This window comes from Haliotis rubra, unplaced genomic scaffold, assembly GCF_003918875.1.
Source record: "Haliotis rubra isolate DU_JTF1 unplaced genomic scaffold, ASM391887v1 Scf347, whole genome shotgun sequence".
In the NCBI taxonomy this organism is placed as follows: domain Eukaryota; kingdom Metazoa; phylum Mollusca; class Gastropoda; order Lepetellida; family Haliotidae; genus Haliotis; species Haliotis rubra.
The window spans coordinates 1,043,067-1,067,219 of record NW_025767021.1 but is presented as its reverse complement, the minus strand read 5'-3'; positions in this window follow the sequence as shown (position 1 = coordinate 1,067,219).

Sequence of the window (24,153 nt, the reverse complement as noted above, 5' to 3'; positions counted from 1 at the left end):
CGTTACAACTTTGATTGGAGTGCCATTTAAAGATAGTTCTGGGTCCTTATGAGGTTTATATTTACGGCAGAAATGTATACAATTAGTTTTGGATTTAGAAAATTTGAAGCCGTTTTCAAGACACCATTTATTTATCTTGTTTAAACACAACTGTAGTTGCCGTTCAATAGTATGCATATTTTTTCCACGACAAGAAATATTAAAATCATCCACAAAAAGTGATCCATCAATTGAATCGTTTAAAATCTTGGATAAACTGTTGATCTTGATACTAAATAAAGTGACAGACAAAATACTGCCTTGAGGGACACCCTGGTCCTGATTATAATGATCAGACAGGGTTGAACCCACTCGGACTTGAAATTGACTGTCTTTTAAAAACGGCCTCTCAAACCAAAGTCATGTAAATCCTTTAAAATGCCATGCTTCCAGGTCGTATCATAAGCTTTCTCAAGATCAAAGAAAATTGATACAGCATGTTGTTTATTTACTATTGCATTCTTAACAAAGGATTCTAAACGTACCACATGATCAATGGTACTACGATTTTTCCTGAAACCACATTGAATATTTGTTATAAGGTTATTGGTTTCAAGATACCAAGTTAATCTATTATTCACCATACGTTCCATGGTTTTACAGACACAGCCAGTTAAAGACATCGGTCTGTAATTAGACGGATCTGTATGATCCCTGCCAGGTTTTGGTATTGGAACTACAATGGCATTACGCCACGAAGAAGGAAATTCTCCAGACGTCCATATTTTGTCAAATATATCTAAAAGTGTCATCAGACATGGTTCAGGTAAGTGTTTCAGTAGCTGGTAATGTATATTATCATCACCCGCTGCAGTGTCATGAGCTTGCTCAAGAGCTTTGTAGAGCTCATGTAATGAAAACACTTCATTATAGTCTTCACCATTATTTGATTCGTACATTGGCGTACGTGAATTAATTTTGGAGACAACTCCTCCAAGATTGCCGTTTGTTTTGTTTGAAGGTACGACGTGCCTTCGCATTGAGTATTTTAAATTTATTTAAGTTATGGACAGTTGGGTGATGGCGGAAATAGTTCTCTGCCTTTTTCCTCGCTTTTCTGGCTTGCCTACAATCGGTATTAAACCATGGTTTCCGTACATGTGGAGTTGTAGAGGACTTTGATATACACTCATCCGCTATTTCATTTAAAACGTCAGAAAAAACCTTAATAGGATCAGTTATATCACTGAAATATTCAGTTTTTAGTTTAGATGTGCACAAGGTTTTTAAATAAGGGTCAGTCCGCCTTGGAAAAATTCCATCTTGTATAAGATGTAGAATCAGAGGGATAAATTTCTGATAGGAGAGTTGGAAAGTGGTCACTTCCACAGTAATCATTGTGGACTGACCAATCAGATTCAGTGAGGAGGTTAGAGTCTGCAAGAGACAAATCTAAAGAAGAGTAGGTGCCGATTGCAGGATGCAGATAAGTACTTGAATCGTCATTATATATGCACAAGTCATTATTGGATATAAAATCTTCCAGTATTTTACCTTTAGTGTTAGTGCTTGTACCACCCCAGATCGGGTTATGGCCATTGAGATCACCCATTATAATACAAGGTTTAGGAAGTTGGTCATAGAGTGCTTGAAGTTCAGACTGCTGGGGTGTTGAAGAAGGCGGAATATATAAAGAGCACAGTGTAAAGGTAACATGAAGAGTTAGTCTCACAGCAACAGCTTGGAGACTAGTTGTGAGTGTTACAGGACTATGGATAACGTCCTGCTTTACAAGGATTGACTGACTGACTGAGTTTAGTTTTACGCCGCTTTTAGCAATATTCCAGCAATATCACGGCGGGGGACACCAGAAATGGGCTTAACACATTGTGCCCATGTGGGGAATCGAACCCGGGTCTTCGGCGTGACGAGCCAACGCTTTAACCACTAGGCTACCCCACCGCCCCTACAAGGATTGAAGACCCTCCAGTGGCCCTGTCACCCGGAGGTGAAAAAGAATTATATGCAACAAACTGACGTAAATTAAAAGTATCCGTCTGCTTTAGATAGGTTTCCTGCAGACAGAAAAGCTGATGGTGCAAAATCTGGGACTAATAGCTGTAACTCATTAAAATTGGTCCTTAATCCTCTACAGTTCCACTGTACTATATTTTTGGAATGGGCTATCTTTTAGGTGGGAGGATTGGGATTCTACCCCGCACTTTTTTTAGTGGGCGACAAGCTATGTGCCCTTGCATGGGAGTGTTCGGACACTTCCATGTCCTCAAGTGAACCATATTTATTATAGAGTTGAACTTGGTTGTCTGATCCCTTTTAGACTCTGCCACTTTGAAGTTTTTTAGTTGAATCTGGCCTTGGTTTCGTTTTGTTTTTAATGACCTGTTGGACATTTGCAGTTGATTGAGATGGTGCTTTCTCCTGTGGTACAGATGTTTCACGATTATCCTGAGACTCAGATTGGATTTGGGATGAGATTATAACTGTTGTTTGGGTGGATTGTTCTGGTGAAACGTCTCGGTAGTAGTAGTTTTCACCCATGTCAAATCTGTTTGACAGGTTATTGACGTTGTTAAGACTTTGGACTGTTTTGGGGTTGTATCAGATAGCGTTCTGGTGATTGACGCGTATGTTTCGGTCTGTCCTGGGGTTTGTACGAGTTTTTTAGCTTCTGCAAAACTGATGTTTTTAGTGAATTTAATTTTATTAATCTTCATCTGCTGTTTCCGCATCGGGCATTCCTTAGAGGAAGATGAGTGTGTTCCAAAGCAGTTGGCGCACTTTTTAAAGTTGCTGTCACAATCTTCCGTCACATGCGTCTTCTCATTGCAGTGAGTGCATGTAACGGACAATGTGCAGGTGTTCATACCGTGGCCGAACTTCTGACATTTGAAACATCTGAGAGGGTTGGGAATGTAGGTGTCAACCCTGATATTGCAGTAACCTGCCTTTATTGATTGAGGAGCATTTGGAGATGAAAAGGAAAAGAGGTAGGTGTTTCTTTGATGGATTTATGAGTTTTTACGGGTGGTAAAACGTTTTACAAACGTGACACCTTGATCTTTCATTTCTGAGACTATATCCAGTTCTGTCATGTCAGCCATATCAAGTCCCTAAAGACTAAATGCTTGAAGGCACTTGACTTGTTGAAAGTTGTTTCCACTTCTAAGTGGGGAGGGGATCAAACTACCCTCCTACAACTATATCGATCATTGGTACGTTCCAAACTTGATTATGGCTCCATCGTTTATGGTGGAGCCTGCAATAGTAATCTAAAACTTTTAGATTCTGTCCACCACCAAGGTCTCAGACTATGTCTTGGTTCCTTTAGAACTTCACCTGTTGACAGCCTTTACGTCGAGGCTGATGAGCCATCTCTTACACAACGCCGTATAAAATTAACTTTACAGTATATAACAAAACTTTATTCCAATAAGTCAAACCCTGCATATGACTGTGTCTTTAATCCAATATATGAAGATCTGTATAACAAGAAGCCTTCTCTTGTTCCACCTCTTGGTATAAGAGTGAAACCTTTCCTTTCTGCCGCTGGCATTGAGCTAGAACATATAGCTCCTTCCCGTCTTATTTCTTCTCCTCCTTGGCAATTGGTGAGGCCACAGGTTGACCTTACACTGACAACATTTAAAAAATCAGAAACAAATGAATTACAATATAAACAAGAATTTAATCAATTAAAAACTAAATATACTACATACACATCCTTATTTACAGATGGGTCCAAGGATGGTGGTGCGGTTGCTTGTGCCACCGTCATTGGATCCAGAACAATCTCTTCTCGATTACCCAATAACAGCTCTATTTTCACACAATCAGTCTACAAGATTGGCCCATGAGCCATCGCCTTCTGGCACCAGCATCTAGGCAAATTTGAGTGAATTTGAAAATTCATATTTCATACAATATATACACAAAACCAAACATGTCAATATTGTGTCCAAATAAATCCAAGCCAAATAATTTTAGAGCAACGAAATTTAGTGCTCAGGGCTCGGCATGACCAGCCGATTGGTTGAACCGGGCCCATGCAACCACCCGTCTAGGTGAAGTAAGGGTCGAAGTGGTGTGTTGGGCAAAGGAACACTGTTCCTGGAACCAGTGCCCTCAACCACCAGACTCACGTCCTCCACCGACACAGGAGCCCAACCCACGGCAAACAGGTTGGTGGACCAAATATATCCCCGGATCCACAACGGGGGGTCGAAGAGCTCTTAGCTTTACCCAGCACCCACCACGAGGAGGTGGCTCTTCACGGGTGCCGATTTGAATGAGCAGCATACAACCCTTCCCTTAAAAGTTACAACATTCAACGCATAAGTATACTACCCATCAAAAGTTCAGACTCGCTTAAAGCACTCACTATATGTTATGTATATCTATATGGTTACATCGAAGATGAATTTCTCCACTTACTTGAGGGAACCAAGTGCAAACCTTATGCAAATGAACTGCAAGAGGACTATGGATCAAATTGCTGAAAAGCATGTGCAAATCTCGTGCGTGTGAACAGCTGTGTTTTGGTGTTTTGTTACGAATTCGCCAAAAATATCACTGAGTTTCATCATTTATTGAACTCATGACAATAATCTTTCCAACGTTACAATACATCAGTTCTTGTGTAAACAGTATCTTTAAACAGTGTGGAATATTTTGCAAAATCTAGTTTGGAACAGTTGACAGAAGTTAGTGGCTACATTTACTCTAACTTTTGATGGGTAGTATAGAACTTTAAAAATGTTTTGTGGTAGACATGTCAAGTACATTTCAAAATACACGCAATATTGACAATCATTTCTCATGCAATTCCCCATTTTGACTTAGACAAATATTCCCCTGTTTCCATTTGGTAAACAAAGTTGTTCCACCGGTGAGACAGGATATGCTCATCTTTTTGCAAACAAACGATTTTGTTTCGTAACAAAATAAACAAACGGCTTAAAGAAACTCTTCCACTTTAAAATGAACCTGAAATAGTTTAAGAGGCAAGGTGAATCTCAACTTAAAACACATCGTCGAAACACAACGCCAGTCTTGGCAAAAGTATGTATCGAAAATTACTTCACGTACGCCGATATCAAAGGTATGGAACATGATCCAGAAAACCAAAGGTAAGGGCACCAAAACTAACATTCACCATCTGAAAGATTGGGACCAATTATTGACTACTAAATCAGATATTGCAAATGGACTTGGCCAAACATTCTTCCTCATCTAATTATGTCCCTCAATTTAAAAAATATATAAAAATACAGCAAGAAAAGAAAACCATAAATTTCAATTCAGATTATAATGCAATATTCTAATGTCATGAGCTCCATACTGCTCTTGAACAAGCTCACGATACTGCCACGGGAGCTGATAACATACATCATCAACTCCTGAAGCACTTATCAGAATCCTCGTTAGAAATCCTTTTAAATATGTTTGATAACATTTGGACTTCGGGGGAAATTTCCTTTGTCATGACGAGATGCTATAGTAGTCCCAATACCTAAACCTGGACGTGATCATACCGATCCTTCAAATTATCGACCACTTTCACCCACAAGCTGCGTTTGCAGAACCATGGAACGCATGGTAAATAACTGACTAGATTGGTACATGGAAACAAACAATCTTCTAACTGATGTACAATGTGATTTCCGTAAAAGCAGAAGTTGAATTGATCATTTAGTGCGTTTGGAGTCTTTTGTAAAAATGCCATAATTAATAAATAACATGCAGTGTCGATCTTTTTCGATCTAGAAAAAGCATAGGACATTACTTGGAAACATGGTATTTTAAGAGATTTACATGATTTTGGATTGAGAGACAGTTCGCCTCAATCTATATACAACTTTTTAAATGACAGACAATTTCAAATCCGCGTAGGATCAACCCTGTCTGATCATTACAATCACGAGCAAAGTGTCCCACAATGCAGTATTTTTCTGTCACATTGTTTAGTATTAACATCAACAGTTTATCAAAGGTTTTAACTGATTCAATCGATGGATAAAAATATGCATACTATTGAACGGCATTTGCAGTTATGTTTAAACAAAATAAATAAATGGTGTCTTGAAAATGGCTTTATATTTTCTCAATCAAAACTAATTGTAAACATTTCTGCCGTAAATTCAGACCGCATAAAAACCCTGAACTATTTCTAAATGGCACCCCCATCAAAATTGTAAAGGAAGACAAATTCTTGGGTCCCATTTAACGTTTTTGCCGCATATTAAATGCCTCAAAAATAAATGCCTGAAGGCACTCGATTTATTAAAAGTTGTTTCCATTTTAAAGTAGGGAGGGGGTGAAACTACTCTCCTTCACTTACATAGATCACTAGTCCGATCGAAACTTGATTACGGCTCCATCGTATATGGTGGAGCCTGTAAAGGCAATCTCAAACTTCTTGATACTGTTCACCACCACCACCAAGATCACCACTTTGTCTGGGATCTTTAAGAACATCTCCTATTGACAGTCTTTACATCGAGTTCGACGAGCCGTCCCTTGACCAACGCCGTATAGAGTTATTCTTAGAATATAAAACAAAATTATAATCTAATGAGTCTAACACTGCTTACAGTTCTGTTTTTAATCTTCTATATGAGGATAAAGAAATTAAGGATAAAAAATCATCACTTATTCCGATCTTGGGAAACCTTTTATTTCTGATGCTGGCATTGAACTAGAAAATATATCTCCTTCCCGCCTTCTTTCCTCTCCTCCTTGGCAATTGGTGGGGCAACAAGTAGGCCTGATATTAACCACATTTAAGAAGTCAGAAACAAACGAATTACAGAATACACAAGAATTTGTCAGTTAAGAAATAAATATCATACATAAAATCCTAATTTATACATGGATCCAAGGATGGCGACATTGTCATTGGATCCAGAGCAATATCTTCTCGATTACTACATAACAGCTCTATTTTAACAGCAGAAGCAAACGCCATATTAACAGCTCTTAAATGTGTTAGTAAACACCCTAAATATAAATAATATATAATATTTTGAGACTCTCTTTCGTGCCTATAATGACCTTGCTACTGGCCAATGCGACATCGTCCTCTGTTGGGTACCCAGCCATGCAGGCATTTCTGGCAACACGATGGCCGATTTTGTTGCTAAGGCAGCACTCAATAAATCTGTGACACCACTTCTCATTCCATACTCTGATTACAAAGCTAGCATTAGAAGCTACATCCGTGATCTGATGCAAAACAAGTGGGACACCTAAGTAGGTATTAACAAATTACATGAAATAAAACCCTATATTGGTTACACCTACTTGCCTATAATGACCTTGCTACTGGCCAATGCGACATCGTCCTCTGTTGGGTACCCGGCCATGCAGGCATTTCTGGCAACACGATGGCCGATTTTGTTGCTAAGGCAGCACTCAATAAATCTGTGACACCACTTCTCATTCCATACTCTGATTACAAAGCTAGCATTAGAACCTACATCCGTGATCTGATGCAAAACAAGTGGGACACCTAAGTAGATATTAACAAATTACATGAAATAAAACCCTATATTGGTTACACCTACTTGCCTATAATGACCTTGCTACTGGCCAATGCGACATCGTCCTCTGTTGGTTACCCGGCCATGCTGGCATTTCTGGCAACACGATGGCCGATTTTGTTGCTAAGGCAGCACTCAACAAATCTGTGACCCCACTTCTGATCCCATACTCTTATTACAAAACCATCAGTCGATCTTATATCCGTGATCTAATGCAAACTAAGTGGGACAACCAAGTAGGTATCAAAAGTTGCATGCAATTAAACCAACCGTCGGTTGAACCTACTTGGGTTGTCATTCCAGGTTTGAGGAGGTCGTTATGTGACGATGTCATATTGGTCATACGCGATATACACACGAATACTTGTTAAAAGGTGAGGATGCAAAACGGAAAATGTTTTATAATTGGTAGTTTAAATTATCGAATGAGATTGTTAGTGGCTGTATATTCTTAAGGGTTTAAGTACTGTGAGAGTATTGTCCTCCTGAGAGGGTACCTAAGTCCCAAAATATTCAAAGTAAATTTAAACCTACTTCTACTTTCAATCGTAGTATATGTCATTTTAATTTATTGCTAGATTTGTCGACAATTGCTGATAGCTGAAGGGATTTTGTAAATCCAGCTAGGGGTCCATGCAGGAAGCAAATGTTCTGTAACTCCCCGTGGTCCCTAGTATGGTGATCTACTTTCAGTTGTTGGCAATTTATAGTCTGTTTTTATATTGTTTTGTCATCTATAGTTTAAATGTTTCAGATTTAATTACTAGTTTTACAATTATATATGTGCTATTCTAGTTCTTTTTACTGTCCTTCGCCGACAGGTTTTTATAATTTACCTTTATTTATTATGAAAATCATAACTTGTTTCTGATCACAATATGGCTGAAATATTGCCGATGTGACTTACTGTCTACACTCACTCACACTCAATCGTCGAAACACAACATGTTGTATGCAGACTGTGACACACACCCAAGATCCATTTGGTTTGGGTTTGTTTGCAGAAAATCCGAAAAGGTGATGTATGTGCCTTTTTTCAATTACACTGAAAGCTTAGTTTTGCTACTACTCCTCCTCCTCAATTTGGGCAACTGTTATAAATGTTGCATGGAAAACCACCTGCAAATGATCACTTGTGAACAAGAAGGACTCATGATTGAGATTATGAACAAGTGATGTCATGAAGCATGTTAAAATATGTTCCTTTTGAGAAAACGGGTGAAGATGCAACTGTTTATGATTCGAAGATATACTGGAAGTGAAGTAAGAAGAAAGTGCGTTCAAGTGAAAACGCATTAGCATCCTTAACCCGGAATCTGATGTGTTTTGTGTTCAAGTAAGATTTCACAATAATTTACAAATGGCATGCACATCCAACATCGACTCAGATCAATGACACATGTGACCTTCCCCCTGCTTTACGACACTCAAACACTCTCCTCCGCACAGAAAAATTCAGTCATTGGATGACATCGCCCGGGACTCTTCTAGCTGCAAGTTCTGTACAGTTCGGTGTGTGTGCTTATAAAAGACACTACGTGGTATCTGTTGGAAATAGTAGGACCATTAATAAGAGAAAAACTGTCATCCATGTAACGATGAGCTGTCAAATTTCCTTCAAGGATGACTAGTGGTATTCTCTCACATTCATTCATAACAGCCCCTCCACAATGTGGCACGATCTCCTCAGCATTTTCTCCCGTTCGTTGGTTAACGGACAGAAACCGCTTTCAGCAGTAAAGACTACCTACCAACTCACATCGATGTAGATGCCAACCTCGTACAGTCCAGGCCCATCTAAATCTGTTGCGCTGTCATTAAGTGTCCTTTCCAAGTCTGTAAGCCATGATTCCTTGAATCATCAAATTGATTCTTAATCATCTTCCCCAAGCCATTCGTCGCTGATGACATAAAGTTCTGTCATCGACAATGGAGATGCAAATTAAGCACGTACTGGTCTTTATATTATATAGTTACCCTTAGTCAGCATGTTTGTGGCCTGGCTGATGTATGCACGGTCTGTCTATAACGTTGCGTCAGATTTGCTAACGCAACACGGGAGCGGCCAAAAGTTCCAGCAGTGTGGGCATGGCTCGCTCCATTTTGTATTATACCCATGGCTCGCTCGTGTCACGGTAGAACTGTCCTGTGACACGTCAGTAAATAACATGTAAAAGTGTTCTGCAAGCCACAATGAAGACCACACCATGAGCCTCCCTGAAAACGATCGTTCTGTCTAAAGCTGACTGGGTGAAAGCTGACGTTCATACCGTCTACGCCATGTTCTGTTCGCGTGTCAAGGAAGACCAAAGTAAACTCGATTCATACGAAAGCACAACTCCTGCCCAAAGACGATTGGCCAAGCGTTGTTGCTCGTGTCACCAACGACGTCTTGCAGCAATGTGACGTCGCCGAATAACACCCATTCATGAAGCTCTGTGAAACTGATCTCCAATTTGAGAGGCATTTTGACCACGGTTTTGTGACGGGTTATTGTTCGAACTTCCAACTAGCCATTTGCATCTGGCCGTTCCTGACATGACAGACTCTACATGTAATGTCAAAAACCATTCAATGGGCGACTTTCCTCAGTTGTACCCGTTTACCACAGTTAGTACGGTCCAAAGTGAACTTCAGTGATATTTAGGGTGCTCAGAATTACGTGCCTAATCAGTTGCAAAAGCATGCCTGCGACGTGCTGCTGTGCGATTCTGTAATAGAGGTGGTTTGACGGATCAAATCTTCCTGAAACGATTGTTGATTCTTATTCGAAGTAGCAGCAAACAAATTTAAACCAAAGCAAGATGAGGAAGCCGTCAGCTCTCAGAATGGTCTCGTTTGGGAATGGCAGACACCACTATTTCATGGTGGTAACTAAGTATGACAAGTACCACTTAATTTTTAACTTTGAAGAAAGTTTGTAAGTTTAAGTCAGATAAAATTTTACGTCTCGTCGGCATTACTATTTCCATTGTAAGATGTACTTAAAGTGCACGCCAGCTGAAATTACGTACAGGGCATACAGTACTATTCACGAAGTCATCACGAAAACATTAGGGGCCCATTACTGTAAAAATCATCAGACCTTACAGTTCACAATTTCTCGCTTTACCAAAGGTAAAGCCTAAAGCGTCACCTCAAGAAAATGTCATCGCTTTCATCTAACGTAAACGGTATCTTATCTCATCTAGTGAATCTATTTTCAACTATACTATCCCAAGAAAAAAACGCATATGGTTTTGTTTTTTTTTAAAAGCTATAAATTACCTTTTGTGTTCAAACAATCGTCAAAATATGTAACAAAAGTGTTGATAACATGATTTTTCACAATTGCAGGGGAAAAAAATCGACTTTACCTAAAAATGTTGATTTTGATGAGATTTCTTACAAGGATTAAAATTGCATCGCCACAACGCAACAGAAATCACCTTCCAGTTGGAATTGTGCAGCACCGTTTGGCTATAAAAATCCAGATTACTTTCGGAAATCGGCATTCGTTTTGAAGGAGTTTTAAGGTCAATTTACTAGGCCACGTCTTGATTCTGCGACACGGAGCATCGCCATTGAAAGAATACACGCTGGAGATTACCAATCTCCTCTTGCCAGGCGTCTGAATGTTAGTCTGAGCACAATATCACGGCTTGCAGCTCGTTACAACCTAACAGGTATAACAAATGACCGTCCCCGTACAGGCAGATCTCGAGTCACCATTGCAGCCCAAGATCGGTACATCCGGGTACTATATTTGCGTGCTCGTACGGCCACGGGTGAGAGCACAGCAGCCAGGGTGCCTGAACTTCGGAGGATATCCGTTCAAACTGTACGGGACAGGTTGAGAGAGATTTGCTTGAGAGCCAGGAGACCCGACGTCGGGACCGTGCTACGCCTTCACCATCGCGCTCAACGCCCCCGTTATCTAAAATTATCCACTTGGTTGTATAAACATTTCCTTCTTCTAAACTGATTTAAAATTTCATGTACTAAAGTCTATTTGTGGACGAGTTTTACATTTTTGAAAATAATACATTTTCGGAACAGATTTCTGGCCTATGCGTTTCTTTTTTGGGATAGTATATATTTCAGCCATGTTTTAGTACAGCATTCATCATTTGATATAGCCTGTGGAAACAGTAAACTGTTTTCAGTTGGATATCGTGTTACACTGAAAATGTAATTATAGTACTGTCGGAAATAGAAAAAAATGTTTTTAGGCTGTTACTCTGTATCCCTAAAATTTACACAATTGCAAATAGCATATGTCGAAATAACCCACTCGGCCTAACTGGGCGTTCAGTGGGATGCGTAATACGATATCCAGAAAAGCAAGTTTACTCGTAAAATCGGGCAAAACTTAGAAAAAAACGAATAGCTACTGAAAACAATAGGTCAGACTATAGATGGCAATTAGGTCGCTCAGCCAGGTATGACGACGGACCGTCGACTCACCTGGCATGAAATGCACGTGCTGCCTACAGGCACAAGGGGTCATCTCAAAGATATTTTGTGCTTTTTCATGTGTGTTGACTCATCTATTGATTAACATCCAACGTGTCTTTCTTTCGTATAGTTTCATATATAATAGAAGCTGTTAGCGGGTGTTTCAAAAAGGAGTTCGAGCCATGAAACATGAAATACCCCTCAACACCTCAGAGCTGCCCGGTTATCAGTAGGTACACGGTACACCATCAACGAGTTTGGGGATTTGGTCAAGAAAACTAATCCTATAGAACCCTCGTGGTCATGTTAAAAGAAGTGGAGACTCATTTCGAATCCTTATCAGATACCATGATCGTGGGAAGTATCATGACGTATATGAAGTGGTATGGATTCCTACACATGGTTAGGTGTAAATGGTAGAGGTAATGAAGAAGCCCTGGAATCTAAACACACTTGAGGAGAAAACGATAACATTTCGTTAGGACCAAAATAACTTAAAAGCTCCTGTTGAAGATGATGAATTAACTTGTAGGTTCCTTAATGGTCTTGATATTCGGCAGGGGATAGTTTTGTGAAAGCGAACCAAAAAACAGTGCAAGGCAGCTGGCAAGTTAAATGAAATCATCTACACTCAGGAAATGATTCTTAAAAAATTGAAGTTGTTTGATTATTACAACTGTATACCTGGAGAGATAGAAGACAGATGGCGTTGGAGTTGACGGTCATGGAAGGACTGGTGGCAGCGTTAAGGCTGTTCACTTGGATTACCGATTGAGAATGTAACTGCGGGGACTGGCTGAGGACGCTGGGTGTCGATGACAGCTAAGGATAACAAATGAGGGTGGAGACATAGGACTGCTGGCGAACCTGATGAACGAGATATCTAACCTTGTCTTTTTTTTACCGTACAACAACGGGTGTTCATCAATGACATCTGAAGGAAGAAAGGTTTCGTTCACATGTGGAGAGACAAAGATGAAAACATCTTAAACATCATAGTCACAATCATATGTCATATACCCAATGCAAATGCAAGAACCCATAAATATCAAGTTTAACTCACTGGCCACTCCTCCTCCCAACGCCACCTGGATGACACCGGCTGGCTTCCGTATTCGGCCCCATGTCTACAAGGAAACAACAATACTTAGACATTGTACGCGCAGAACACTAAGTTTAGCCTCTCAATTTAATTTAGTAAAAGTTAACTTTAATATTTTAAAATTGTCAACAAATCCGTACAAGTGCCTGTGGGGTAAAGGATTGTTCACTAGAATCGCACATGTTAATATTCAGAAACACACAGGTTGCAAGTTCAAACCCAGGTTGCTGCCTAAACTTTTGCAAATTTATAACATAATTCACATCCTGGCAATCTGATCACATGATCAGAAGCACATGGGCTCAGTCAAACAGAAGGCCTCCATGTTGACAGCAGCACACACTGAGTTATGGCAGAACACAGACGTGAGTTATTTCTTGAATTTATGTTGCTTCTATGTCCAAAACGAGTTAAGAGAAAATACATTTGATTCAGTTAATGCTTATTTAGAAAATATGGATTTTGAATATTTGTACACTTTATTAGGTTCAGGTTTGGATTGTATACTAAACAAGTATTTTGTTTCTCCTTTATAGTTTCTCTGAACCTCTCGTCAACTATTTTGTATACAACGATACAACGCATGTACTTAATGCAACGCTACAACAACGATTGACATAACGAAAATGGAAATACACTTTGGTGAGAGTGTATCAGATTAATGTGTTTCTTGCCACAACAGACATTATCTCCAGTCCATGGGGCACGGTACCTCTTACCGGTTGGAACTACTTAACACATGGTACAACTTATTGGTGTTCTCCCTATTGCACGTGAGCATTTCCAGTTTCATCGGGTATACGTGATGGAGGATAAATCACAAAATGGTCGTATAATCTCTTACAACCAGAACTGAGAGTTTGGGAATGTTAAAACCCGTAATTGCCACTCTCAAAAGTCAGGTACGATATCTCACCGAAGTCCTCTTGTCATCGGAAAGACGTAGCAGCTCCTCGTATGGGGTTTCTTGCTGCTGTCGGTGCTAGTGCTGATGGCGCTGCTGCTTTCGGGGCTGCTTCTGCAGACGGGGTTGTTGCTGTCGGGGCTGCTGTTGCTGACGGGGCTTCTGCTGCTGTCGGGGCTGTTGTTGTCGATGCTGTTATTGAAGGTGAAATCGTTGTTGCCATTGGTGCTGCTGCTGTCTTATTTCCCTTTGTCTGTACCTAGCATCACGCGTCTGCCTCGCTTCATCCGCTGCCTGAGCCTGAATGAAAACAAAGAACATGAAAAGGACTCGATGAACGGTTGTTAAAGTTATGTAATGCAATAATGTAGAACTGCTTCAGTGTACCAATGTGGACTGATACTATAACTGTCTTATTTTCGATATTACAAAACGTAACTTATATGAACCAAATATATATTTATATTTGCAATGATATAACTGTTATGATATGATACAAAACAGGCTACAATTGTTACACTACAGAACACTCATATACTGATGTTTCGAAAACTCCAAGTTTTGTTTCAAATGCAACATTGTGTGAATCGTAAGGATACATACATAATGCTTTTATGCAGCTATTCTTAAAATTGATTTATATTCCCAATTTATATGTTCACATTCTCTGTTAATATTTGCACTAGTTATGTTAATACATGATTATATAGACTAGTCCTGTGATCAATGATTGATTTGACGTACTTATGGACAAGCGTTCGAAGGCCCGGTTTTGATTACCCACGTGTTTGAAGCATATCACTGGCGTTCAACGCCTCCTCGCAAGAATATCACGTCATGTAACGCATGTAAATACTGTTAAACGACATCTACACTCAGTAAAAGCGTATGACCTACCATTCCCTTCAGACACCTGATCTCATCGTTCATCCTACGGTTTGCTTCTCGCAGTCTTCTCAACTAGGCTGCATCGTTAGCCTGAGGCAAAAGACATTTCAGATACATGCATGTCAATAACATCATAGTCCTTGATATAATTCTGTGTACCGCCTTACTGGCCACCCGACGGTCAGACCAGATACCTATAGTGGTATAGCGTGTATTTACTCCATCCTACCTTGAAAACACGTCATACCGCCTTCACTAATGTTTGTAGTATCACGTCTGTAAACAATAGGTCAACTATGTATGACTTCAAACTTCCGTGGATGATATTTTGTTAAGATTGCTTGGATTATTTTCACATCTTAGAAACAGTTATATAACAATGTAGGCTTGCAAACATAATGCTAGGTTGTAAAATGGAACCGACAGCGACGCTAGCAAAATGCACACGGATACAATCAGCAGGCATGCTAAGTTGAACGTGATAGAGTAGATTTAGTGGTATAAAGTAGTATCGGTACAAAGACTATACAAAAGTATTATGTTTACTCACATCCAACTGAGACGCCACTCCACCAGTTGCCCCAGTCCCCTGTCCTGGCGTACAGTACGGTGTGGACGTCATCGGGGTAGAAAATGGAGTCGAGCTGGTTGACGAAGGTCTCTGGTTGGCGACAGGTGTACTTCTTGTCACCTGGCTCGAAGGTCCTGCTTGGGGGACTTGTGGTCCGGCCTGTGGAGCTGGAGGGACGCCTGACACCAGGCCAAAACCTTGCAGAAACCTGTGCATGTTGGCAAAGAGGGGAGAATCTGAATGAAAGTAATAATATAAGTAATGATATAAGCGTGAGGATATGATGCGATATAGACACAAGTGAACGATAAACGCGACGTGGATGATGATGATGATGATTTGGGGTTTTACGTCGGCTTTTAGCTGTAGCCAATGTCGCCGACGGGGTAGGTGGTGGGTAGGATAATAATAAATAGGTTTAAAATAAGGAGTAAACCACCGTTCCCAAAAAAATATAAATGCTGGGGCATTAACCTAAGTGGGATTTTGAAGTGAAAAACTTTAAAAACATGAGAGAAAATAAATGAAAAGCCGATATTATGAAGGGAAAGGGAGAGAAAAAAGAAAAGCAATACACTAGAATTTATTAGTGGTAAGAGATAGAGTTATAACTAAATAGTAATGGTGAAAATGTTGGGCCTATGGTGGTGGGGGTGGGGTAGTGGTGGGGAGGAGATGATAAGGAAGTATAGCATAGTGGGTTATGTATAGGGATGCAGGTAAGCTGCATGATTTATATAAGGGGATTTAATAAGGAAAGAAAAATGGGTTAAGTTGGTGGGGGGTGGGGATTAGGGGTAAGGGAGCGAAGAAGGCTGTGGGTAAGGGGCCGTGGCTGTCGGTAAAGATTGCAGGTAAGCTGGCTTGGGTGGATGGCATTCACCTTGCGTTAGAGGGGTTGGGCTGCTTTGTTTACGTTTTAGTGGACTGTGATTGGCTAAGGGATGGGCGTAGATGTCAAGGCAACTTTGTTTTATACTCGGCAATTGGACCAATCAGGTCAACAAGCCCTGGGACAATGGGGGTGGTCAGTAGCTAGCAGCTGAGAGGTGACGTTCTCTCGTGGGCTCAAGAATACCGGCATCATCAACCACTTGAAACAATGGAACCCTGTATGAAATATCAGCTCGACTCGGCTCGAGTTGCAAAGAGTTATGTAACAACGCTCTAGCTGGCGAACACACACAACTTGAGCGACAAACAATATCCTGAACTGGGGACAACCGCTGTTTTTTCCTAAAATCAACACCCGAGAAGACAGCAGGTGACATGGAAAGCGTAAACTATTTTCCATATTAATCATTCTGTTCTTATAACTATCAACAGTGAACCAACATAAAATTTTAGCAATAGAACATGTCTGGACACTGTAACAAATAACAGACTACCGCTTGTTTATAATAAGTAATCTAATTAGTTGCCTGTCTACCTTCATCTCATGTATAATACTCTAATAGCTCAATCAGGTTATAGGGTCAGTTCATTCTTGTTTTAAGGGTAGTCAGGTTATTCCATTTTCGTGTATTTACTCTATTGTCTTGATCAAAGGACTGAACCCTGATTCTTTGTCTTGATTGGTGATTTTGAATATCTATGTCACAAGCCATTTTAACACCTCTCAGCACCTGTCACATTCACTGCACTGCATCCACCGTACAGATCAGTCCACAGGTTAGTTAAAATTATTACTTAAGTTACTAAACTAAGCCTACTGTATGAAATATATTAAACTTATTGATTGTATTAAATACCTTTAAGTAATCTAATGTGTGATATTGTAAATAGTTAGGGATTTTTGAGCATGAATGTTATGAATGGAGTCATGGATGAATGTGTCAGATTTCATTGTAATGGTTGTGTACTATTTTAATCTAAATGCATATTGTAAGATTTATCTGTATGATTATTGTCCTAGGTGTAATAATCAGGAAATTGTAAATATGGAAGTTATGATATTTAGATTATGTATATGTTGTCTGCATTGTGTACTCACTTTCAACAATGTTATGGTATTTATATTATTTACACTGTAGGTTACACCTTCCGAGTTTTGCTCAGTGTTCTGAGCGTTGGCGACCACCCAGGTCAAAGGGTACACTTTTGTGTCACCCACATGGTATGCGTTTTTTATAGTTTCTCATCTTGATATGCCAAGATGCAAATGTTATATTGCATGTATATGTATATATGATCAATCAATGCAGATTTAGTATGTGTTTAACTATCAGTGACAATCAACTAACAGTTGTTTGAGTATGAGCTTATGTTTATGAACCTCTTATGTAATTATATTACTGCATATCATATGTATGCATTGGTTTGATAATGATATCTTAATTGTTCTTTGCAATATTTGATTTACCCGTGTGTATATATGTGAATGTGTTTGGAAATATTGACTGTATATTGTGTTGTTGTTATTACAGAGTGTCACATGCCATAGCGACACGGCGAGACAACAAATAAATATATCTCTCACGACCCGCCGCCTTGGTCATTTTTTGACTGGACCAGCACAGGCTGCAACAAATGTATAATCAAAGGGCATCCAGCATAGAACAGACTGTACACACACCAAATAGAGAAACTCACAGGTTGAATTACGATATGATTTCGGTGTTGAGTTCATAAAATGATTAGAAAATAGTTTTATATAGTTACAATTATAGCAATATGTGATAAAAATCATTAGTTCTTAAATGTTCCTTTAACCGTGTTAGATTTAATACGAATGTTTACTAATAGATATTTACTTGGGGATTACATCTATTATAAATCAAATTTTATATTTGTCAAAGTAAGCATGTACATAAGGCTTAAGTGACCCATGAAACTGTTTTCTATTCCGACACTGTTAAAAACTTCAACAGTTGAGAAGCCGCTTCCCAGGTGACAGGACACTGGTGTGGCGGGGAGGTTGCAGGTTTGAGTGAAGGGGTAGGAGTTTGGGGGTGTTTCATGGACTGAAGGAGGTGCTCCTCGTATAAACACAAAACCGCTATATTTCAATCCAAGTCAAATCGTGACAACTTCACACAGGTCAAGGCCTGTTGACGTGAACAGTGTTAAAAGTGGGACAGTTGAGCTTATACGAGGTGTATAGTTTCATGCTTGGTTGGTTTTATTGCACTGAGCAATATTTCAGCTATAAGGCGACGGTCTGTAAATAGTCGAGTCTGGACCAGATAATCTAGTGATCAACAGTATGAGCAACAATGTACGCAATTTGGATACGATGACATGTGTCAACCAAGTCAGCGAGCCTGACTACCCGATCCCGTTAGTCGCCTCTTATGACAAGCATGGGTTATTGGAGATCAATTCTAACCCGGATCTTGACGGGTACCGGCCAATGAAAGTAGCACGTTTACATTTGGTCACCTTTGGCACAAGGTTTCTCGATGTTCTTAAAGCGAAGGTGGCTTACTGCGTTTGGTTCATTTAAATACCGTTCGGCAAACGTATTGCAGAAGCATACACAATAAACAGCCAAACCCCACTACCTTTCAAGATACGTAAAGCAAACATGGCTTACTTCAAGGAACCTATGAAAATCCCACTTAGATCCGGTCTTCAGCAACCCATGCGTGTCTTAACAGGCGCCTAACGGTGGTCAGACCCGCTGACTTGGTGGATGAATGTCATCGTATCCAATTTTGCGTTGATCAATACTCATGCCATCTATCACTGGTTTGTCTGGCCACACCCGATTATCTACAGACCGCCGTCATCGAGCTGGATTAATGCTGAGTTTCGGGTTAGAATTATGCGAATCGCTTTTCTATTCTTAATAATTTACTTAGACAACAAAAACAAGTGGTATAAAGAATAATTTAACACAAAAACAATATAACTATATATAAACCATATTACTTAAAACAGACAAAAATGCTAATTACCGACCTTGAAACGTTAAGAGCTCGTGTTACAATGCTCTGTCGAGTTCCAACTTCCAACATGCCATTTGGACGTTGCTGTTCCTGACGTGACAGACGCGGTAAGTCAAAAAGCGTTCAACTGTCTGGTTTTATTTCCTCCCGGTTCTGCATATAAGGTGAACGCCTTAAAAAAGTGATTCCGTTTTTTTCGGAACAAATAGAATGTCTGTTTGTGCTTGGCTAATATTTTATCTCTGAGATGGAGATAATTTAAGATCTCTTGTTAAAATTTCATCCTTCATGTAAGACAGAAAAGACCCCGAAAAATCTCTTTGTGTCTTTCAAATGCACTTTAGCGTATATGTAAGATGAATAATTTGTTTATTTTCAGAAAGTTTAATTGAATGACTATGGTTTTACGCCGTTTTTAGCAATACTCCAGCAATGATGCACAATAATTAACAAACATATATTCAGCGGAATTCGCGTTAAGAAATGAATGAACGGAGTTTCCGGCTCAAACAAAAAATGAAATGAGCTCCACCTCAACTTCTGGGCCTTCCCCTACAAGCGGCACTAACAGTCGAAATACCGGACAATGAAAATGCAATACTGTAAACACATACTTATATAGAAACTGGACAACAATAGACAGATGAAGACATTGCACTGATGAACACTGGGACTTGTAGACGTGATTAACGACAGATCCCAGGGAATATACAATTAAGGTTATATATGTCATCAGAACATAAGTAACAGTAATTAATGAAAGAGGGCGAGTGGCACGGACTGGCTGACAGTCAGTATACAATGCAGTAGTGATGAATATTATGAATGGAGATTAGCGGCATATAAATAATTGCAGATACGTTCTACATGTCTCTGGCCTTTGGAGTCAAATTTGATTCGGACAATAACAGCACTGACAGCAGTTCAATAAAACCGCACATGGACTGGACGAAACGAAAGACCATTAAATACGTGCTATAATTATTGATTTCATACAGAATGACACTGACCACCAAAGCTATAATGACATTTGTTTTGTAACTTCCATTATCAGTTTATCAAACGTCTTGGGTATCTAATGTTATGTCAATTGCGTGGACCTTGCAATACAATGACAACTAATGACAACTAATTTCTAGTATATTGTGCTTTGCAATAGAGGATCGGTCACTGCGCGCATTTCCATCTGTTACCTCGGTGATGGCTATTGTGTTTCGGGGTCAATAAATACAGTATTATAGTACTGTCGGAAATGCTAGAAAAATGCTTTTTAGCCTTAATATCTTTATAAAGGTGATAAATGTACTATGATTGTGAACGATTTTCTGTCTCCGCTTGACGAAGGAGAAGCAGTTGGTGATCGTTTGCCTTGATGTATCAAAGATGGTGAGAAAACGTACACGCTATAGTACTGTCGGAAATGCTAGAAAAATGCTTTTTAGCCTTAATATCTTTATAAAGGTGATAAATGTACTATGTTGTCAATATATCAACTCGCCTATTGTCTACCTAATTTTTTATTTCAATCGATTTAACATTCCCATGCATTTAAAGGGCAGTTTAGAGGAGAGAATTTGGTACCAAAACAGCAACTTAATATTTTTTCAGAGTTCAACAACAGAAATCTGAAATAGTCTTTACATTTATGCTAATAATACAGGTGGAGTAAAAATATGAATTAACGTTTTTCCTAAACAAATAATATACAAGACAGGGACCGTCTCAAATGCAAAACCGGGACGTAAAACCATCCTTGACAACTTTGACAAGGGAGTGCTTAGACGGGCGAAATGTGCAACGTTTTAATAAATGTTTTGCATGTCAACAGTATATTTCATTGAAAACATATGGATGTAATTCGGTCAGTTTAATCTAGTTGTGAACATTGGCCAAAGATTTAACGAAGTCACTGGTGTAGCTTCTTTAGAATATGTATATTTTTCTTCTCATAAAGTTTGTAGACCGCCCGTCTAAGCACTCCCTTGTCAAAGTTGTCAAGGATGGTTTTACGTCCCGGTTTTGCATTTGAGACGGTCCCTGTCTTGTCTGATTTGTTTACAATGTTGTAAACTTGTTGGTAAGACATGCCGACAGCTCTACAAGTTCTGTAATAAACCCTTTCTAAACTAATGAAAGGTTTACCTCTGTCTTTTTTAAGCAGAAAAAAACTATAAACCTTTGCAACTGTAAATCGACTGTAAATCGTTGGCCATAGTGATAGTGCACGCTGTGATAAAGATGTGCATGCATGACGGGAAACTTATTTATCAAGACTTAACATTTATAATAATATTTCTTCAATAAAGAAACGATAATTAAGTAAAGTAACACAAACATTGAATATTTATTTGTTTAGGAAAAACGTTAATTCATATTTTTACACCACCTGTATTATTAGCATAAATGTAAAGACTATTTCAGATTTCTGTTGTTGAACTCTGAAAAAATATTAAGTTGCTGTTTTGGTACCAAATTCTCTCGTTCACAATCATGGGCCTTCCAACTGTTATGATAAACATTATCATTTGCACCGACAACATTATACTTGAATAATACATGTATAACCTTTTCACGCCGAAACAATAGTTGCATCGGTCATTTACCATATTTAGTAGCTTTACGACAGTAGCCAGATGAATGCTTCATTAACTATATGCAAATCAGGTTCTACAGCGTTACGATACTGCGAAGGTGAATATTTTTCCTCGATGCCTCATTCCGCCCATTTAACACCTGCGTTGTGCTCTGGATCGTCATGGACACTATAAATAACGATTGTTCGCCTTCCAAGAAATAATGTTGAATACACATGTCGTAAAATAGGGAGGCGTGTTGATGACACCTATCGTCGGTATGAGGAACTACACAAAATCATCTACCTTGGTAACCAAACGACTACCTTGACGATTGACAGTTCGTCAGCTGAACAGCATGATCCATGGTATAAGCGACCGTGGCGCCATAGGGTTTAGACACTGAGCTTGCGAGGGCTTATAGAACTGACGTGTGTTGCCGTGGATGTGCTATAAAAGTACAATATGTGGTAGTTTGGACGAGTGAACAAGTTGCCATGAACGAAGTGTTAGTAAACACCGGACCTTTGGATTACAGAATTCACGTATACAAATAACTGTATAATTCATTTATGAGAATAGTGATTGCATCTCGGCTGCGGTTAGCCAGATCGGGAAAAAATCTAATCATGTGTGATTAATTTTGGAATAACCCATGCGGCGGATTAAAGGGACGGCTAAACTCTGATTTGCAGGCGCATCTTTGTGACATCACGTATGATTGATAAAGTTGTGAAAACGTATTTTCATCTCACTTACACAGTCTATTAGTGAACTACTTCTGTAACAACGTTTTCATCCAGAACTTACCTCTGGAATGCTAACTTCACCTACCTGTCCAGGGCGATGTATTAGCTACCAGTGACACTCACCATGACACCCACTGTGTCATTCGCCGCCTTGTACACGCTCGGTGTCATCATGGCACTGACGGCCGTGTTCAGTTTGACGTTCAACGGCTGTGGTCTACTGGTATTCCTAAAAACTAAAAGCCTGAGATCCCCACCGAATCGGCTCATTATGTCCTTATGTCTATGCGACATCTTCATTGCATTTGCAGCATTCATCCCGGCTGTTGCTTGTTTCCACCATGACCTCCTCTTACAACATGGTTTGTGTGTTTTTGAAGGATTCATTGTGTACTTTCTTGGGCAGACATCGATGTATCTTCTTGCTGCAATATCACTTGTTAGATACGTCATCATCACCAAACCTGTACTCAGGTCCAGGATAACACATCGAGGTGCATCGGTGACGATTGCAGGTTGTTTCGGTTTCGGATTTCTATGGTCCAGTTTACCTCTCATGGGATGGAACCATTACACCAGAGAGGGCGCTGGTGTGTCCTGCAGCGTCCTGTGGCAGAGTGACGCCATCGCCGACACTTCCTACATCATTGTTATCTTCATCACCTGTCTTCTCATCCCTGTTGCTGTAATGGGGTATTCGTACTTCCACGTGTATATGACGGTAAGTTGTAAATGAGTTTGGGTTTACGCCGCTTTTAGCAATATTCCAGCAATATCACGGGACACCTGAAAAAGGTTTCACACGGTAAGGTGTAATGCCAGTGTAGTGACTGGATTTCGAAACTGTAACAAATATCACAGCTTTACCAATATATTGTACAAGGAAAGTGTAGCATTTTTTACTCTTTTCATAAGAAACATAAATATTTGGTTGTCTGAGAGTTATAATACCAGTAGCTTCGGTGAGTGATTTTAGTGAATCGGAATGGGTTCAACGGCGTATTGGTTTAGCTCATGATTCAAAGGGTTCCTCCTGTTGGGCAATGATCTATACAGAGACACAACACAATAATACACAGTTGTGAAAGTAGTTTGGTTATATCATGGCACGTCAGCTAGCTACTGGAAGCCCAAAGGACGACCAATGAATCACCAGTACCCCCAAGAAGTTTGTCAAACTCGTACATCAATACACACAAGGAAGAGAGTTTTATGGATGTCAACTTCCTTATGAGGAACACAACTTTTCGGAGCATATCCTTACTCCTTCATCACTTAACATATGATATATTGTTAAATTCATTAGAACCCTAATGAAACCAGCACTGAGAAGAATCGGTAGGTAGATTTATATCAAAATGGTTTAAGCTTTATATATTATGGCTCTAGCATGAACACAGTAAATCAATTTAGAATTGACGTACACTGCGAATCTTCAAGGATCAGGGGATATAGGGGAAATTATATATACTGCGAAACAATGGAGATACTAATATTTACT